Here is a 7,723-nt window from a genome sequence, read left to right as displayed (position 1 = left end):
ACAATAGCAATCCTGACTTTTCAGGTCTATTTTGTTCTTAAGACACTGACTGATATGGAAGTTCTTTAACATAGCATCCTAGGGCATTTCTGAAACAGGGAGGGTAATAAACTTCTTAAAGCATCTTACTACAGTACTTCATATTCTCATGTGTCTATGTGGACCAGCCCCAAACCCACTGACTGCCAGGAAAGGGGTTGAGGTTGAACACAGAGAAAGGAATAGTAAGTCAAGTCATTGCTTAGTGGTTCTGTGTTTTTTGGCACTGTGCCCCAACATTTAGAACTGTGATTATCATTTTTTAAGTATTCACTGAATAATTTTCACATTAAACAAAAAAAAAAGAACAAATGGCCTTTACTTGATATATACCATATTTGTTTGTTTCTAAATTATTAGCAATTGCTAATATAATTAAATACTATTTTTAATAAAGCTTTCAGAAGAAATGTCACACTATTTCATAGGCAGGCATTTATTAATCAAGTATTCCTGACTTTCAGAATTATTAAAAGGTAAAAAACAGGAATTCTAGACAAAAGAAACACCATACATGAAGTTGTCAATGATCTGAGACTGAATGATCTGAGATTCTAATATTGTCACTGTTTTAGTGACTCCAACATAAGGTGACTATTGCATATGAATCAAGCAACAAATACTCACGGTATATATACTCTTAACAGGTTTTAGCTCAAAGATGCTTATTATCATCCATATGTCACATTTGGTTGCTAAGCATTAATCAAATAATTTTTCACACAAGGTAAGAAATCAGGATTATCAGCATAAAGTTCTGGAGAGGGACACATCTTCTATAAAGCCCTGTAACAGTTATCTCTAGACACATACAGAAACAGCTCAGGCTATTTCCTGGAGGCATCTCTGCACAGATTTAATGAGTCTGATCCAGCATGGGAACACTTACCCAGATGGAGAGTGAGGTAAGAAATTCAGTCCTGGGTACTATTTGGGTTCATGTATCCTTTTTTCCGTCCACCTTCCAAATCACATTGTCAGAACCTGCCTCAAAATTATGCTAGAAAAGAATTTGGGACAAGCCACTACAAACTTCTATTGAGATATGCAGAGACAATGCTAAATATGTTGGGATGATGCTGGTTGAAAATAAACATTGTAGCTCATGATGCAGAAAGTCATTATCTAGAATTTAAAAGAAAGCATTTCATGCCAATGAAATCCTACAGGAGAAATATTTTCCATTTTGTGTCACACAAGAAGACTTGCACATTTAGGGAGGATAGTACTTGGTAGATTTTAGATATTTAATGGCTTTATTTATACATAATTTGTATAACAATGAACTACCAAATTAAAGTGAACAATTCTTTTTTTTTTTAAGGAAGACTTTTGCTTTTATTTTTAAAAAGATTTTTATTTATTTATTTGACAGAGAGAGACACAATGAGAGAAGGAACACAAGTCGGGGGAGCTGTAGAGGGAGAGGGAGAAGCAGGCTTCCCACCCAGAAGGGAGCCAGATGCAGGGCTCCATCCCAGGATCCTGGGATCATGACCCGAGCTGAAGGCAGATGCTTAATGACTGAGCCACCCAGGCTCCCCATAAAGTGAATAATTCTATAAGATTTGACATATATATTTATCTGTGAAGCTATCACCACAATGGAGATAATGAACATATGCATTACCCCAAAAGTTTCCTCATGTTTCTTTGTAATCCTCTCAACCTTCTCCTACCCCCATTTAAAGCCAACACTTCTGTCACGAATTAGTTTGGGTATTTTATAATTTTATGAAATGAGATCATATGTGTTCTTTCGTCTGGCTTCTTCTCAACCTAATTATTTTAAAAATTCTCATTGATCATTATTATCAGGACTTTTTTTTTTCTGTGTGGTGTCACATCATGTGCCTACAAAATAATTTGTCTATTCCCCTCTTGCTAACCATATTGGTTAGTCCCAGTGGAGCTTTTACAAATAAAATTGCTGTGAACATTTGTATATAATATTTTTATAGAAATATGCTTTCCTATATTTTGGGTCCATATCTGGGAGTAGAATGGCTGGATCATATACTAGTTACATTTTTGACTTTGTTAAACCAATTTATTCTAGTAGCTGTTTTGTATATTCTCTTCCATTTTCTGCTCAGAGAGCCAGTTATGCTGGCTGTTAATAAAGATAATTTCACTTCTTCCTTTCCAAACTCTATAGTTTTTGTTTGTTTCATGTGTTTTATTGCATTATCTGGAATACTACTTCAGTATTAAATACAGGTGGTGAAAGCCAAAAATCTTCCCTTATTTGTGAAATTAAGGAAAAATCACTTAGGCTTTCACCCTCAAGTATGGCATTTGATGTAGGTCTTTTGTTAGCCCTTTTTCAAGGTGAGGAAATTTCCTTCAATTCTATATAATATAGTGGAAGCTTGAATTATGAATGGATCTGGATTTTTTCAAATGCTTTCTCTGTACCTATTGAGATACCCTCCTAAATTGCTCATCTCCTACTTCACAATCTCTTGGATATATTATTAATAAATTGTCACAACAAAATACTAAAGACTATACCGCTTCTCATTTTACAAAGAATGAAACAAAGTTCAAAAGGATCAGAAAGTTCACAGCAGAGCTAATGGATTACAACACAGAGCTGGGATAGCAAAAGCCTGTTCCCTGTTTTTGTTATTATAGATGGTTACCAGAGAAAAACTGAAAGAGAGACTAGAGGGTAGCAAAATGACTTCTTCCCAAGTTTTGAAATATTTTTAAGACAGTCTTTTACTGGTACTTTCTTTATACAAATAGAACTACTAAAGAAAAATTAAGTAATTGTAAGTTTGGATCTTTACCAAAATAAGAAAGAAAACGTATTATAATGGATGCCCAAACTGCTATTCAGGAGCTGATCACTGGAGAGTGGCTTCATCATTCCATTCAGAGTGCTTCCTAGACACCTGATTTAAGCAATGCACTGTGGCAAGAGTGACAAACTCTTTCAGAATTTTGTGACTCACCCAAATATTGGAGTTCTATTCATGACTAGTGATCACTCTTTTTCTCTTGTCCTTGAAACTTGCTTTTGAAAACAAAGTCTAGAGGATAGGTGTTCCAGTTAACTACTACAAATGTTTCCCAAAAACTTTTAAATGGAATAACCTTATGATCCAGCTATTCACTTTTGATATATATTCAAAATTGGATGGAATTTGGCTTTATTTAACGAAAGTATTGAGATGTTTATGAATTCTGATTTCCACCAAAAGGCAAAAACAACCCAAAAGACCATCCACAGATGGTTGTGGATAAACAAAATGTGCATACAGTGGTGTATTATTCAACATTGAAAAGGAAATAAATTCTGTCACATGCCACAACACGGATAAACCCTGAGGACGTTATGTCAAAAAAAGTGTAAGTCACAAAATGACCAATACTGCATAATTCCACTTCTATGAGATACCTAAAGTAGTCAAACTCATGGGAAGAGAGCAGAATGGTAGTTCCCAAGGACTGGAAGGATGGAGTAATGGAGACTTATTGTTGATGAGTACAAATATTCAGCTTCTCAAGATGAAAACAACTCTGAAAATGGATGGTGGTGCTGGTTGAACACAATGTAAATGTGTTTACCAGTAATTGTACAATTAAAAATTGTTAAAATGGTAAATTTAATATTTTTTAAAATGGTAAATTTTTGTAATTAATACATCTTAAGAGATTCTTGTTAAGATTTCTGCTCCACACATCTACCTTCAAATCAAATATTAGAGGGTGCTAGAATGTGAGACCAATTATTAATCGATTACCATTCAAATTATAAGACACTGGGCAAATGGGGTTAGAGGTGGAAGGAGGGAAATGGAGAGAATGATGATTTTGGAGTGTGAAACACTGTTCAAACCAGCAGTGTTTGGAAGTGTGCTGACTGAGCCACATACTGGCAAAAAGTGCTTTTGAAGGATTGTTGAAGTGAAGGGCAGGAACAGACAAAGAGGAAAATTCACACTACTCCTTCACAGTGTTCCCTTTAGAGCTCCTAGTTATGAGCATTAGTGGGTAAGACTGGTGAGAAGAAGCAGGTAAACCTCCAGTGCGCAAACTGAGCACACCTATGCTAGAGGTGTTAATAAGATGGAATGGAAAAAAAAAAGATGGAATGAGAACTAGTACAAACTAAGTCATAGAGCAGGCCCCTTAGAAACTAAATGAAGGGGGGCGGGAATCAGATGGGAAGATGAACCATGAGACATTATGGACTCCAGGGATCAAACTTAGGGTTTCAGAGGGGAGGCAGTGGGGGATGCATAAGCCTGGTGATGGGTATTAAGGAGGGCACGGATTGCATGGAGCACTGGGTGTTATAAGCAAACAATGAATCATGAAACACTACATCAAAAACTAATGATGTACTGTATGGCGACGAACGTAACATAATAAAAAATTTTTTAAATTTATTTTTTATTTATTTTCAGCATAACAGTATTCATTATTTTTTCACCACACCCAGTGCTCCATGCAATCCGTGCTCTCTATAATACCCACCACCTGGTACCCCAAACTTCCACCCATCCGCCAATTCAAACCCCTCAGATTGTTTTTAGAGTCCATAAGACTCTCATGGTTCACCTCCCCTTCCAATTTCCCCCAACTCCCTTCTCTAACTTCCCATGTCCTCCATCCTATTTGTTATGCTCCACAAATAAGTGAAACCATATGATAATTGACTCTCACTGCTTGACTGATTTCACTCAGCATAATCTCTTCCAGTCCTGTCCATGTTGCTACAAAAGTTGGGCATTCATCCTTTCTGATGGAGGCGTAATACTCCATAGTGTATATGGACCACATCTTCCTTATCCATTCATCCGTTGAAGGGCATCTTGGTTCTTTCCACAGTTTGGTGACCATGGCCATTGCTGCTATAAACATTGGGGTACAGAAGGACCTTCTTTTCACTACATCTGTATCTTTGGGGTAAATACCCAGGAGTGCAATTGCAGGGTCATAGGGAAGTTCTATTTTTAATTTTTTGAGGAATCTCCACACTGTTCTCCAAAGAGGCTGCACCAACTTGCATTCCCACCAACAGTGTAAGAGGGTTCCCCTTTCTCTGCATCCCCTCCAACACATGTTGTTTCCTGTCTTGTTAATTTTGGCCGTTCTAACTGGTGTAAGGTGATATCTCAATGTGGTTTTTATTTGAATCTCCCTGATGGCTAGTGATGATGAACATTTTTTCATGTGTCTGATAGCCATTTGTATGTCTTCATTAGAGAAGTCTCTGTTCATATCTTCTGCCCATTTTTTGATATGCTTGTCTGTTTTGTGTGTGTTGAGTTTGAGGAGTTCATCATAGATCCTGGATATCAACCTTTTGTCTGCACTGTCATTCGCAAATATCTTCTCCCATTCCGTGGGTTGCCTCTTTGTTTTGTTGACTGTTTCCTTTGCTGTGCAGAAGCTTTTGATTTTTATGACGCCGCAAAAGTTCATTTTCGCTTTTGTTTCCTTTGCCTTTGGAGACATATCTTGAAAGAAGTTGCTGTGGCTGATATCGGAGAGATTACTGCCTATGTTCTCCTCTAGGATTCTGATGGATTCCTGTCTCACGTTGAGGTCTTTTATCCATTTTGAGTTTATCTTTGTGTACTGTGTAAGAGAATGGTCGAGTTTCGTTCTTCTACATATAGCTGCCCAATTTTCCCAGCACCATTTATTGAAGAGACTGTCTTTTTCCACTGTATATTTTTTCCTGCTTTGTCGAGATTACTCTCAACTCTATGGGCCAAAAATTTTTTAAATAAAACAAGCTGGGGTGGCTCAGTTGGTTAAGCCACTGCTTTCAGCTCCGGTCATGATCCTGGAGTCCCGGCATCAAATCCCACATCAGGCTCCCAGCTCTGCAGGGAATCTGCTTCTCCCTCTGACCTTCTTCCCTCTCACGTTCTCTCTCACTCTCTCTCAAATAAATAAATAAAATCTTTAAAACAGATAAAAAAATAAAACAAGCCAAGCTGACATGCAAAAACCAAAAAAAAAAAAAAGGGGAAAAAAACAGAAAAGAAGAGAAAAGAAAGAAAGAAAGGAAAAGAAACTAAATGTGAGTAGAGATGACTCACAGTAAAATAGCCTAATTAAATTATATCATTCAGTGGTATAAAATGGCATGAAATAAAACAGAAAAAGGAAAACTGGAGACATTTCTCAGCCTTTCTGATTCTAAAGAAGGTCTGTACCTTAATACATACTCAATAACTACATACTGAACAAATTTGATCTGGAAATCTAACAACTCACATACAATATTACTCATTTTTGAGTCAAATCTTTCTAAACTTTCTTAGCCAATTCTTCTAGCTGAATCTAATTGCAAAATGGTAATTTGTTTATTGTGCAAATTCTAGTCACCAATAAATAATTTCAACACAAATTTCAGGGGTAATGATATTGTTGATGCATGGTAACTCTTATCTAGAGAGGTATCTTCTCAGAGTGAGTTTTTCCCTTTAAGCCTAAACCTTGCCACTTCCTGTCTGGGATGGCAATTCCCTGCCTTGGACCCTATAAAAGGGAGAGACATCAGCAAGAGCCCTCGAGTTTGAGCACACCTCCCTCCATCATGCCTCTTCTTGTGGGCTCCCTCAGTTTACAAAAATAGACTGTGGAGTTCTCCAGTTATGAATCTGAGTTGACAAGTTGGATGGGTTTTCTTGTCTTCTGGAAATTCAATGAGCATCAAACTTCTGTGGTGTATTGCTGGTTCTAAGAATCCTAATGAATAAGGTATAACACCACCCAACTGCTGGGCTGTTTGTACCACAATAGACTATCACTTAGATCACTGGGGTCATATGTGCATTTCAGAATGACAACCCCCTTCTCATACACTACCTTTGCTGCTTGGGTTTGAGCTACCTTCTGGGAAATATTGGATCCTAAAGGAAAAAACATGGAATTAGTGGTGTCAGAATAAGTGATTTGGCACAAAGAAATTCTATTTTACGTGCTACTATCCCTTTTACCCACAAAACCCACAAGACACTGTCCATCTCCCCTGATTTAGGTCATAGAGAAGGCACATTGCAACAGGGGTTCTCTCTACCTAGCCACATGGAAGCCATGACCACTTTGAGAAGGTTGGAGAGCAACATGTTTGAGTTCTCCCACTAGATGGAAAATGCCTTATTCTTCAATTTCAGGATTCAGCATAGTGAGGGGAACCTGACAGAGTGAGGGAAAGATTGCTGGGTACCTGCTGCTGTGTCTCCAGAACAGAAAACAGGAGTTTCAGTTTCCTGGTGTAGTAAGTGTGTGGGTCATGTCATGGTTCTCTATGCTCCAGAAGAGTCTCACTACCCAAAATTCTTCATAGAATGATCACTTTCATATTTGCACCTTAAATATTTCTATGTGTGGCATGTAATGTTTTAGAAGTCAAAAAATCATGAATGCTACTTTTGCAACACAATATTATAAGTGCCCATCAATAACAAGGATTGTAATGTTAGTATTAAGGGGTTATTTATAGGAGAGGAGTCTCAAAAGCAATTGTGGAGTTCCTTAATACCTGCATTTCAAAATAAAACATTACTAATTCCGATCAAGAATCCATTAGAAAATGGTCATCCAACAAAATATTCTAAATCTCTCTGGATCATCTCCATCCTAATATTCTTACTAAACTCTTTTAATGTCAAACATATTAGCTTCCACCTACAGACCAACAATAGCACAAAAG

Source organism: Mustela erminea, chromosome 5 (assembly GCF_009829155.1).
Source record: "Mustela erminea isolate mMusErm1 chromosome 5, mMusErm1.Pri, whole genome shotgun sequence".
NCBI lineage: Eukaryota > Metazoa > Chordata > Mammalia > Carnivora > Mustelidae > Mustela > Mustela erminea.
Note: the sequence above shows the minus strand (reverse complement) of the source record.